Below are 13,232 nucleotides of genomic sequence, written 5' to 3' on the forward strand. Positions count from 1 at the left end.
TATATATATTAAATATATATATTATATATTATATATAAAATATATATATTATATATAATATATATAAAATATATTATATATAATATATAAATATATATATTATATATTATATATATAAAAAATATATATTATATATAAAATATATATATTATATATAAAAAATATATAATATATAAAATTATATATTATATATAATATATAAAATTATATAATATATAATATATATTTTATATAAAATATATATTATATATAATATATATATAATATATAAAATATATATTATATATAATATATATTATATATAAAATATATATTTTATATATATATTTTTTTTTTTCCCAGAAGAAGACAGAATCAAGCTCACAAGACGTTTATTGTATTCTAGCCATGTGACTTTGGCCAAATTTCCTCAACTAGCTTAAGCTATTGTCAACTAGAAGTGCTCCGCTGAGTAAGTGCATACCCCCATTTCCTGTTTTCAAATCCCGTCCGCTCTCAACGAGTGTATCAGAATTATCAGGATTTTTCTAAATGCACAGCCCAGATTCTGATCCCTGAGGACTCATGGCAGCCAGGATTTTTTTTTTTTTTTTTTTTTGGTTTAAGTTACTGAAGCCTAACTAAACTAGTTGAAACATAAAAGAACATCTAGCTTCAGAAATATCTGGACCAGATGCTCAGATGATATTTTCATAAATCTGTCATTCCCTGACTCTTGGCCCTATTTTGGTCTATGTTGACTTTTTCCAAAGTCAGTCCCTCCTTTCATGGTGGAAAAATGCCTACCAACAGCTCCAACATTAGTCTTGCTGGTGTAGCCTTGCCCAGCAGAAAGGCCGGGAACTCCTCTTCTCCAGTAGTTCTAACAAAAGCTCAGGGCTGGTGCTCATCGGCCCAGTGCCCATCCTGATGCAATTGTTGTGGCTAAGGGTAGAATGCTTATTGGCCCAGGCTGGGCCATGTTCCCACCCCTGGAACCCACGGATGAGAAGCACGTAGAGTGAGAGTGAGGTAAGAGTGATTCCCTAAAGTAAAACTGGAGTGCTATTAAAAGGAAGGAAAGAATACCAGACAGGCAAAACAACAAATGCTATCAGTAGGAGGTGTGGTCTCTTTTGAGAACCTCTGCTTAGAGAGCCAGAGTTACTAAAGGAGGGCCACACCCGCAGACGTGTCTAGAATCCCTTCACTAAAAGGTTTCAAAGATCCCTTCCAGCTCTTATTTTTCAAAAGTTGGCAAAATATAACCTCCCATCTTGGTCTATTATTTGTAATGATTTACTGTTACCTTTTCTATATGCAGTTTTAAAGTATGTTCCCTCAAATATTCTGTTTTAAAATATTTAAACTGGTATCCTTTGTTTCAGAATGATGTTTTCCTAAGTGAAGTCAAGCTGCCAATTCTAATTTAGTGGCCACCCGTCTCTGGGAGAGGAGAGATCAAGTGTTCTTAGATCACTTTCCATTCTGTACTTGAATGTGTTTCCATCTCAAATCAATCTGTATCTGTCAAGGGCAGCACTAGCTCCCCTCTCTCTATACTTTAATCACCTTGAAGTTGGCCTTGCAGATTAAAATCTTACAGGCTCCTTAGTGGTCCAAGACTTTTCCTAATTTAGCTTTCCTGCAAGTATCTAGTCAGTGGCTACAATTATCATAAGCCAATCTCAGCAGAGAATAGAACATAAACACTGACTTGTGTTCATAATGGTTCCCCAATCTGGGTGCCCCACTCCAAAATCACCTAGAAAGTTAACTAAATATACAGATTCCTGGAGTTCTACCTCAAACCCATCAAACCTGAATTTTCAAAGAATGAGACCCAGGAATTTTTATTTTTAAATGTTCCTTGAGTGGTTCTGACGTTGATAGCCCACGACCAGCCCACTAACTGGGATTTGGGAGCCTCTGATGTAAATAACCACATTGGAGTAACCAGTATCATGTTAGTAGCTCCAAGCCTATGGTTAGAAAAAGTTGTCCAAAAGCTCTAGAACATACTAGTTTTAAGCATTACCCGTGGCAAGACACTTAAGTTTCTTGGTGCCTCAATTTTCTAGAAGATATTGGAACTGGACAAGGTCATCCCAAAGGTCCCTTCCAGTTCTGAAAATTCTGTAACTATCTGTTATAAAGGAGGAAAAAAACAGCTTGAAAGTTTGGAGACCTTGACCCAATACCACCTTCTTTATAGTAGATGAGTTCTTTATTTCATAATTCTAAGATAGTTCTAAGATAATAATTAGCATTTAGATAATCCTTCAGAATAATCTGTTGAGATGTGCAGTATGAACAAGCTGAGGAAGATCCAATTTCCTGTTGACTTGGGTTTGCTGGGTTGAGTATCTGCAAGCAGCATTTGGTATGTTGGTGTTTAATGGATATAACATTTCACTGCACCAAATGGGAAAGAAATATTTTTAGCACAGAATTCATCAAGGTTTAGTAAAGAGGGACTAGTACTCTGAATGGAGTGTGAATAAGCACAGATACTATTTTAAAAGACCAAACTTAAAGACCTCTTTCCCACTACTATCACAAGATAGTCATATATGCACTTATTTTCACCCAAATCTTGAAGAACTTACTCTTTTCCACATCTCCTAAAACACAGTATTCCATCTAATACGATAACTCAGCTGCCTTACACACATTCCTCCTGTCTTTAGATGGCCTGAGTACCTATGTTTAATAGGCAAAAAATGTTGTTAATGATTGAAAGCAATAAAAATAGTTACAATTTATTAAGTATTTACATTGTGTAGAACATGCACTATTTTACATGCATTTAGTCATTTAATCCTTCCTACAATCCTATTATTATCCTTATTTTCCAGAGAAAGAACTGAAGTTCAGAGAGGTTCAGAAGCCTACCCAAAGTCATGTAGCTAGTAGATTTAGTAGACAGAAGAGCTAGGATTTAAACCTTTGTCTCTCTCAAATTAGAGCCTTAATGCTTTTTTGGGGTTTTTTGTTTGTTTGTTTGACAGAGTCTCACTCTGTCACCCAGGCTGGAGTGCAGTGGCATGATTATAGCTCACTGCAACCTCCTCCTTCTGAGCTCAAGCGATCCTCCTTCCTCAGCCTCCCAAGCAGCTGAAACTATAGATGCACACCACCATGCCTGGCTAATATTTTTTATTTTTTGTAGAGACGTGGTCTTGCTATGTTGCCGGGGCTGGTCTCAAACTCCTGGGCTCAATTGGTCCTCCTAATCCTCCTGCCTCAGCCTCCCAAAGAACTAGGATTACAAGCATGAGCCACCATGCCTGACTAAGTATAGTAATTGACTGCTATACTCACATGGATTATATCAATCAGGGTAGGCAGGGTTATTTGGTAACCCTTTTCTAGGTTTATTTGTAACTCTCAAATCTTAGTGCCTTAAAATAATAAATACTTACTTCTTATTCATGAAACTAAGAACTATGTGCAAGTCACAATAATAATCACACATTCATGTATGCATTGGTAGACTGGTCAGTTTATGGAACATTGGTACGTCGCTTTAGCAGAAGGAAAAAGAGGAATGACAAAAAGCCATGATTGGCTCTCAAAGCATCTCCCTGGAATTTGACACATCATTTCTGTTCACGTTTTGCTAGCTAATGCCAGTCATATAGCCATGCCTAAACCAATGGGACACTGAAATGTAATCCCACTATGTGTCTGAAAGGAGATAGAAATAAACAAATATTTGCCAACAGCCCTAATGAAAACCACACTGATATAATATAATATGAAGGTTATAGGTAGGGGCTGTGTTTGCTTCACGCCTGTATCTCTGTCTTTTAGCAAAGTGACTGGTATATGTAGGAGCTCAACACATATGTTGCATACATGCATGAATATATGAATAAATGAAAGAAAATATTAATGACAAGGAAATATGGCAATATCCTCTGATATATAACCAGAAGAGGCCTTTGCCTAGTTCTGCTTTAAACTGTAGCCCCGAGAGTACTCTGTCATAAGGGTGAAGTTTGACAGATATTTAGGAAGTTTGTATATGAGGGGCTCAGGAGTTGTAATGGACAAGTTAGAAGGTAGAGCTCAAAGTTGCATTTGCATGGTACATTTGCAAGATTAAGAAATTACGGACTGGGCATGGTGGCTCATGCCTGTAATTCCAGCACTTTCGAAGGTCAAGGCCGGAGGATCACTTGAGTCCAGGAATTTGAGATCATCCTGGGCAAAATGGTGAGATCTCATCTCTACAAAAATTTTAAAAATTAGCTAAGTGTGGTGGTGAGCACCTTTGGACCCAGCTACTTGGGAGGCTGAGGCCAAAGGATCACGTGAGCCTAGGAGGTCAAGTCTACAGTAAGCTGTGTTCATGCCACTGCACTCCAGCCTGGGTGACACGGCAAGACCCGGTCTCAAAAAAAAAAAAAAAAAGGAAAAGAAAAAAAGAAATGATCAATTATCTACATCAAAAAAGGGCATAGCATAGAAATAAATGCGTTTTTCATGTGCAGTGGTGATTCAATATTAGAAACAGCTGCCTCTGGGTCCTCTTTATTTAAGTTCAATTATTATTATTATTATTTATTTTATTAATTTATTTTTTTGAGATGGAGTCTCGCTCTGTCGCCCAGGCTGGAGTGCAGTTGCACGATCTCGGCTCACTGCAAGCTCCGCCTTTCGGGTTCACGCCATTCTCCTGCCTCAGCCTCTTGAGTAGCTGGGACTACAGGCGCCTGCCACCACGCCCGGCTAATTTTTTTGTATTTTTACTAGAGACAGGGTTTCACCGTGTTAGCCAGGATGGTCTCTATCTCCTGACCTCGTGATCTGCCTGCCTTGGTCTCCCAAAGTGCTGGGATCACAAGCATGAGCCACTGCGCCCGGCCTTAAGTTCAATTATTAATTAAAAACAACCAAACTAACGAAGGGACTTTTTATATCTGCAGTCACTCGGCTGTGGTGCTCATTCTTCCCTTCCCAATTTGCCCCCTCTTTTAAGTATTTGGATTAAAAATGCTAATTATAGGGGAATAAATACATCTTCATGATTTAAATGATTTAACAGAGTGAAAAAACTGCCGCCTAAGGATTGGCAGAGGGAACATATCAAAAGTAAACCACACCTTGCACTGTAAAACTCCTAGGAGAAAACACATGGAAAATCTTAATGATGTTGGTCTGGGCCATGGTTTCATGGATATGATACCAAAAGCACAAGCAACAAAAGCAAAAACAGGCAAGAGGGACTACATCAAGCTGAAAGAGCTTTTGCACAGCAAAGGAAACAAATAACAGAGTAAAAAGGCAACCTACAGAATAGGAAAAAATATGCAAACCATATATCAGATAAGAGGTTAATATCAAAAATATGAAATCCTATAATTTAATAGCAATAAAACTAATAACCTGATTTTAAAATGGGCTAAAGACGTGAATAAACATTTCTCCAAAGAAGACATATAAATGGCCAGTAGATATATGAAAAGATGCTCAACATCACTATCAGGCATACGCAAATCAAAACCAGCAAGAGCTATCATCTCACGCTTATTAGAATGAATATTATCAAAAAAAAAAAAGACAAAAAGTTTTGTTGAAGATGTGGAGAAATTGGAACCCTTGTACACTGTGAAATCAAAATGGTGCAGCTGCTATGGATAACAGTATGGAGGTTCCTCAAAAAAGTACAGATGATAGAACTACTATATGAACCAGCAATCTCACTTCTGGGACTGTCCAAAAAATTTGAAATCAGGATCTTGAAGAGATATTAGCACTCCAGTGTTCACTGCAGCACTATTCACAATAGCCAATGTGTGGAAACAACCCAAATGTCCATCGACAGAATAGTTAAAAGAAATGTGGTATACGCATACAACAGAATGTTATTCAGCCTTAAAAAGAAAGAAATCAACTTTTTATTGAAATTCCTTTATTTGATTTTTAAAAATTATTTTCATATAATACTTGCATAACTTTCTTAAAGGAAAGTTTCACCACAATGAAGATTAAAAGGGACTAAGTTGGCTGGGCATGGTGGCTCACGCCTGTAATCCCAGCACTTTGGGAGGCTGAGGCAGGCAGATCACCTGAGGTCAGGAGTTCGAGACCAGCCTGGCCAACCTGGTAAAACCCTGTCTCTACTAAAAATACAAAAATTAGTTGGGCGTGGTGGTGGGCGCCTGTAATCCCAGCTACTTGGTAGGCTGAGGCAGGAGAATCGCTTGAACCTAGGAGGCAGAGGCTGCAGTGAGCTGAGATTGCGCCATTGCATTCCAGCATGGGTGACAAGAGTGAAACTCTATCTCAAAAACAAAACAAAAACATAAACAAACAAAAAAAGGGGGCTGGGCGCGGTGGCTCAAGCCTGTAATCTCAGCACTTTGGGAGGCCGAGGCGGGCGGATGACGAGGTCAGGAGCTCGAGACCATCCTGGCTAACACGGTAAAACCCTGTCTCTACTAAAAATACAAAAAAATTAGCCAGGCGTGGTGGCGGGCGCCTGTAGTCCCAGCTACTCAGGAGGCTGAGGCAGGAGAATGACATGAACCTGGGAGGCGGAGCTTGCAGTGAGCTGAGATCGCACCGCTGGACTCCAGCCTGAGTGACAGAGCAAGGCTCTGTCTCAAAAAAAAAAAAAAGGGGGGGGACTAATTTCCCTCCCCATCCCACCTCAGCCACTCTTAGATTTATCACTGTTTGATGAGGGTTTCACTTCACCCTCCTAAACTGAGGCCAATATGCCCTGCAGACATCAGTAATATCAGCCAGATGTTCATGTTTATAATATTTACACTCATGTAGGGGCAAAGTGCAGACCATTGTATAACACATCCATCTGCTAAAAGGCTCCTCCACAGCAAAGAAAAAAGGCTGTCTAGTAAATGGATCCTCCTAGAAGTATATTCCAGACACCACACTACCAACCTGCATTAGTGTACTCAGAAGGGCCAGAGAGAAGCCTATCCAAGACTTTGAGGAGATATTCATGGTAAAATAAAAGTTGGCATATATTACTGATTCCCAATAACCTGGCACATCAGGGTATCTAAACCCAGTCTCCTTTTTCTTCCAAATACCTGATTTTGCCCCCATCAGCATATTTCCAAATCTTCTCCCCTTTATTTCTAGTTTAAAGGATCAAACTGATGCTGATGTTGGAGATTTCTGCAATTCTCACCACTTACAGGATGCAGTAGCAGATTAATCATAATAATAATTATTATTATGCTACAGAAGGGGCTTTGTGTTTTGAGGCTTCCAAATAGAAACTACCACACTATGTAGGGGCAAGATCCAGGGATATCACTCTCTGACAACAAATCAAATGAGAGTCAGGACAGAGTTGATGAGCTCAGACATTTTCTGACCACATTTCAGGGCCGTTCCCAGAAACAACTCATGATCCCCATGCTAGATAGACTGCTAGAATCATTCACTTGGGAATGTTAGATAAACTCTTCATGGGAGCTGCAACGTGGCTTCATCCAGTGCTTCTTAATAATAGGAGGATTTGGTACCTGTTAAAGAATGCTGAGGAAGGAGAGTTGGAGAGCAATAACTGCAGCCTTTTGCCAGAGGCGAACATGACCCAGTAGTTAACAACCAGACCAAGTCCGCTGTGGCCAACAGAGGGCAGCAGAACCCCCCTGCCACGCACATGGCCACAGTGCCCATGTGACAGCCACTATGAACATCCCTGCTCCAGGACACTGGGACCACAAAAGGGTGGATCCCAGAAAAGGTATAACTAATGTGAGCAAGGAGGTTTGGGGAAAGAAATTTTCTTCCTAGACAGTGGCCAGCAAGACTGTTCTGGAGATTCCAAGAACAGAGTCCAGGGGTTCCCAAGGTTCTGATAATTTGTTTTGCTGAATAAGGTTTGCCAAGGTCCTGCCTCAGTCAGATGATAAGGAAGGCAGTAAAGGACAGAGGAAAAGAATGAAACTGAAGAAAGTATTTAAATAGCATCTTGCTTTAGTATTCTAAATAGACTTTCCTTAGCAAGAAGAGAGTACTCATATCTATGTCTCCCTCGTGAAACTTCTGTTATTCCCTGCAATCGATCCACTGGCCCACCTTAGAAGATTGGATTAGTCCCCCAAAGCCTGATCATCCCAAGAGGAAAATCAGAATAACAGTCATGGAATTCAGCTTTGGATCATGCAAAGTCAGAGACTGTAACATAGATTCCTAATGACTCAGCCAAGATATAAACAATTAATTCAATTCAACATGAACAACTACCCATCCTTTTAGCATGTCAGCAGATTTGCCCATGCATCACCTATATCAACAATGCCCATCATCTCCATAACAAAGGGAGTGTGGTAACAAACACTTTGCTTTCATCTTCCCATAGACCTCTGCCCTTGATCCTCCTAGCAGGACGGTCAATGATCTAGCTCAGGTGATGGTGAGCATGGCAGGCATTGTACACGCAATGAGAGAGCTGGCTTCATACCCACACAGACTACCTTGCTTTCCTCCTTGGTTAAGGGCAGGCAGACTGAATGTAGTTGAATTTTACTGCCCTTGAACACAGCAGAGCCTCATGTGCAGCAGCTTAGCAAGTACCAAATACCACTCAAGGTCGCCACTAGGTGAGATGACTATCCCAACAGGTCTGGACTTACAGGAAACTTACATTTTGAGACCAAAAATATAAGTTTAAACAGGCAAAAGTGCTGCTTTCAATGTGTTCCCAGCTTTCCGGTTGCCCTACAACTTAAAGAAGTTTCCAGCTTTTTCTAGTCAATTTCTTCCTCTCCCACAGCCTTCCCAGCATAGTCCTCTTTTGGGGACTCCCATGAAGCAGAATTGGGAGAAGAGGAGAATAACACAAAGTAACTCACAGGTTAGGCCGTAGGAGGGTGTCAGAATTCGTATTCTGAAAGAGACCAGAAGGAGCTGTGTATAGGGAGTGGAAGGGTGAGGACATAGGGGTTTTAAGAAGAGTTCCTGTGAGTTACAGCCCTTTTATGACATTTAAAAAAAAATGTTGCTGGACTGCATTAATTTGATGCAAGTCTTCTTTGAGAATGGACCCTATGAATCATCATTTCAATAGAATTATAGAAGAGACTAACATAATTCTGCTTCCTCCTTTGAATGAGCATTTGCATAATTTGAGTAGGTTATCCTGTATCTCATGAGAAGCAAAGAAAATTACCTAACTCACAGAATCTCAAATTAGCAGAAACCAAACAAACCAACATCCAAATATTTATCAAAACACTGCTGTTTCTGATCTTTGCTTCCATGTTATTTCACCATAAGCTTTCTGGAATCACCTTTGCTGCTTGGACACTGTTGGAGACGCTTCCTCTCCACCTCTCTGGGAAAGTCTTTGCCTGTAGCCTCTCATTACGGGGCCCTGGGCTTTGGACACATCTCTCTGTGGCCTGGACGGCTTGGTTAACATTTTCTGTGTCGCTGTCTCCCCCATGTGACAGAGCTGGTGTTCTTTGTTCAGTTCATTTTTCTGTCCTAAAGGGTCCCTTTTGACTCCAGAATTGGAGGTATGCAAAGAAGCAAACTGTTGCTCAGTGTTAGAGTCACAAGGCCAAGAGGTGTTTAGTTAACTTTTATAAGTGGATTTAGGTTTATGCCAGAGTAAGAGGCAGAGTCGGGAACAGCTTTTCCTCGTAAAGAAGGAAAACAAAAGAAGAGGCAACATTGATTGGAGAAAGTCTCCTGGTAACAGAAAGAATTTTGATATCTGAGCTGCTGGATGCATGCGCTTTCTTTCTGTCTCTGATTTCTTCCCCCCCATTGAAGTAGGATAAGGGCAGACATAACTGAGAGGAGGTGGAATTCACTGGGGAAATTACCTTGGAAGCAGGCTATGGAAGAGGGCATCACAGAAACAGGTCCCCCTGTAACCATAGTGATGGCTGAAGAAGGAAGGGCACAGTGGAGAGAAGGAGCAAGGACAGGGACACGGGAAAAGCTGGGAGAGAAGTGGACCCCCAGGTCAAAGGGGCGAGTGACAGAAACTGTGACTAGTTGAGGCTAAATTCAGGTTTTTAAAGGAAGATGAATTAATTTCTAACTGCAATTATTTAGGGAGGCAAGATGCATGTGATGTTATGGGTTCTTTTTACCTTTAAATGGAGTCTAATTTTTTTTTAAAGTTTAGCTATTTTTACTAAAGCAAGATGAAGAGAGAGCAGTGGAAAGTTGTGGCTAGAATTGGAAATGGGTGTCAGGAGAGTTCGAGAGGAAGGTAGACTCAGAGCTCCCTAGAATCTCAGACACTGTCCTCATCTTGGGTGGAAGCAGCGCCCGGCTGCCTCCTGGTGGCAGCTGGTTCCAATTAGCAGGGAGTAATTAGGAGGAGGTTTCACTCGCTGATGCTGAAATGGCAAAACCCAAGCCACAGGCATAGACGGATGGCCGGATTTAGCACATAAAAATACAGGGTGCTCTGTTAAATTTGAATGTCAGACAAACATGAACAATATTTTAGTATGCGCTTGCTTCGTGACAACCTTAGTAAGGCAGTACATACTGATTAAATTTCTTCCTCTTGGTCTCTCGCCCCTGCATTTTTAAAAAAGAAAAGAGATGACATTCAACCAAGGTGGATAGTAAATAAATAAATAAGTAAGTAAATAAATGAAAGGGAAGGAAGGAGAAAAGAAGAGAGACAGGTAGGAAGAGAAGGAGGAAGGATCTGAGCCCCAAATTATCATTTCCTCTAATTCTCCATTTACAAAACTCCATTCCTTCTTGACCCCTCGCCACCCCCCTCTTTTCACCATCACAGGGACACTTTGTAACTATTCCCCACAATATGTCTTCAAAACATTAAATCAGAACCAAGCCACACACAATAAAAGTAAACCTCACCTCTCTGGTTCCAAAAACCACCGAGGTCTCTTCCTGGGCGCTAAAGATATATTCTGACCCCCTCCTCCCGCCTAACCCATGAGCCTCCACCTCGGCAGCATGACTTGCTGCGGGTAGATCTGTACCTGCCAGCTCACCTCACCTCTGAACCCCCTGCTTGCATTTTCATCAGGTTCTTGTCTTTGACGCACAGTTCTTAAAGTATCTCCTAATTAAGTGCTCGGAAACAGGTGCCAATAAATCTAGTTACAGTAATATTTCAAAGGGGTGTTTTACAAAATAAATCAATGTTTATGGTTCAGTATGTGGTGTATGGTAATGGTGTTCTTTAATGGATTTTCCTCACACAGCCCACCTCAGCTCCAGCTGAGGCTGGATGCTCCCAGCCCCCAGCCCCTAGCCCCAGTTCCCAGCCCTAACTGAACACTACGACAGAAAAGTCCAGAAAGAAGACAGCAGTTCACTTATCATCTTGAAACTTCAATCAGATCATGCCATTCTGCTTAAAACCCTCCATTGCTCTCCTATAACATTTAGAATAAGATACAGAATGTCCACAATGGCCTCTAAGGTCTGTGGGGTTTTCCTCTATCCACAGCATCCCACCCTATTCCCTGCTCACTGCTATGTAGCCCCATGAAAACCCTTTCTGTTCATGGAAGATGCGAGACTTTTCCTGCCTCAGACTCTTGTACTTGTTTTCCCTTCTGCCTGGAACGCTTCCCCATGCCCAGCTCTTTGGATGGAGAGGTCATTCTAATGCTTCAGGACCCAGTTCTAAGGTGTTAAGAACATTCTATGTCCTGGAATTTGTGTACCTTATTGTATGGATGTCACATCTCGGTAAAAGGTAAAATGTAATGTATTACTAATTCACTACTAGATCACCCTTTTGATTTCCTTCCTGACAATGATCACAATCCATAATTATCATATTAACTTGTTTACTTGTTTACTGTCTGTCTTCCACTTAGATCAGGAGGTGGCAAACTATGCCACCATCCAAGTCTAGCCATTATTTATTTTTATAAACAAAGTTTCATTGGTACCTAGCCACACCCATCCATTTACTATTGTCTGTGGCTGCTTTTACTAAGCTACAATGGCAGAACTGAGTAATTGTAACACAGATTGTATAGCTTCACAAAACCTAAGATGCTTACTATCTAGCCCTTTCCAAAAAAAAAAAACAGCTTGAAACCCCTGCCATGGACTGTAAGTTTCATGAAGGCAAGAACTGTGTCAGTCTTCTCCACCTGTATTTCAGGATCCAAAACAGTGCCTGGCACAAACTCAGCAACCCCTCAATAAGTGTTGGCTCCTGTCCGGCCCCTACCACTGGCTCCCCTGGCGCAGTCTCCTAGCTTGCCCTTTCCCTCATCTGATCCTGGTGCCTGGCCATTTGCCTGCAGAGTGTAGGTTCTTGCCATCTGCCAGTCCCTTGTAGCCCTGCCTCCTTGCTCGATGTCACCAAACTGGTGCTTCTTGTGCCCTGATGCTGAAAAACCATCTAATCACAACCAATAATCTTCTAAAACAAAAGCTTCCTCTGCTGTTTGTGTGTTTTAGAAGCAATCGTTTTGTAGTATGCCGATCCATTCTCTATAATCATGAAAGATGCCTGTCTTAAAATGTCCTTCTATCATTCAGCTTTTTGTTAATATATTTATTTAGGTATCTTCCTATTATAAAAGGAATTCATACACATAACATAGAATTTTGAAAATAAAGAAAAACTAAGAGACAACCGTTTTTAGCATTGATGTGGTTTCTTTTTATTAGTCTTTCTATGCTATTTTTTAATGCATGCTTGTATAAGACAACAAAAAATGGCTACAAATTTTCTCCCTTGTATTATAATAAGCATTTTTATATCATATATTCTTTGTAAAGTATTATTTTAGTAGCTGCATAATATTATATTGAATGTAAATATTAATATTTATTTATTGTTGGGAAATATTTATAATATATTCAGATCTTTACAATAGAAAGTAATACAGCCATGAACATCTTTGTGTATGAAGCTTTTTTCCCCCATTTTTTGGATTACTTCCTCTAGGAAGAGTTCCAGAAACAGAATTACTGGATCAAGAACCATTGTTTTGAGTTCAGATAAATATTGGCATTCTCACTTTTTAAAAGGCCTGAAAACTTCTTAATAAAGATATCAGAGCAGATGCATTCATAATCCTCTTTCCTGTGCTGCAAATCCATAGGAATGAGAGGTTAGATATTAAATATCTATTTCTATGCTTCTCTAAAAATGCAAGAGGAAAATGTCACTGGCTCAAAAAAGGAGTAAAACTTAAACAATAAGCAAAGTATAAAACCACAGGAACAAACAGTGAGACTGGAACTAGGAAAACAAGACTGGAGTCCAGAGGAAGGACTGAATGTAGCCCTTGGTA

The sequence above is a fragment of the Pongo pygmaeus genome, chromosome 8, assembly GCF_028885625.2.
Source record: "Pongo pygmaeus isolate AG05252 chromosome 8, NHGRI_mPonPyg2-v2.0_pri, whole genome shotgun sequence".
In the NCBI taxonomy this organism is placed as follows: domain Eukaryota; kingdom Metazoa; phylum Chordata; class Mammalia; order Primates; family Hominidae; genus Pongo; species Pongo pygmaeus.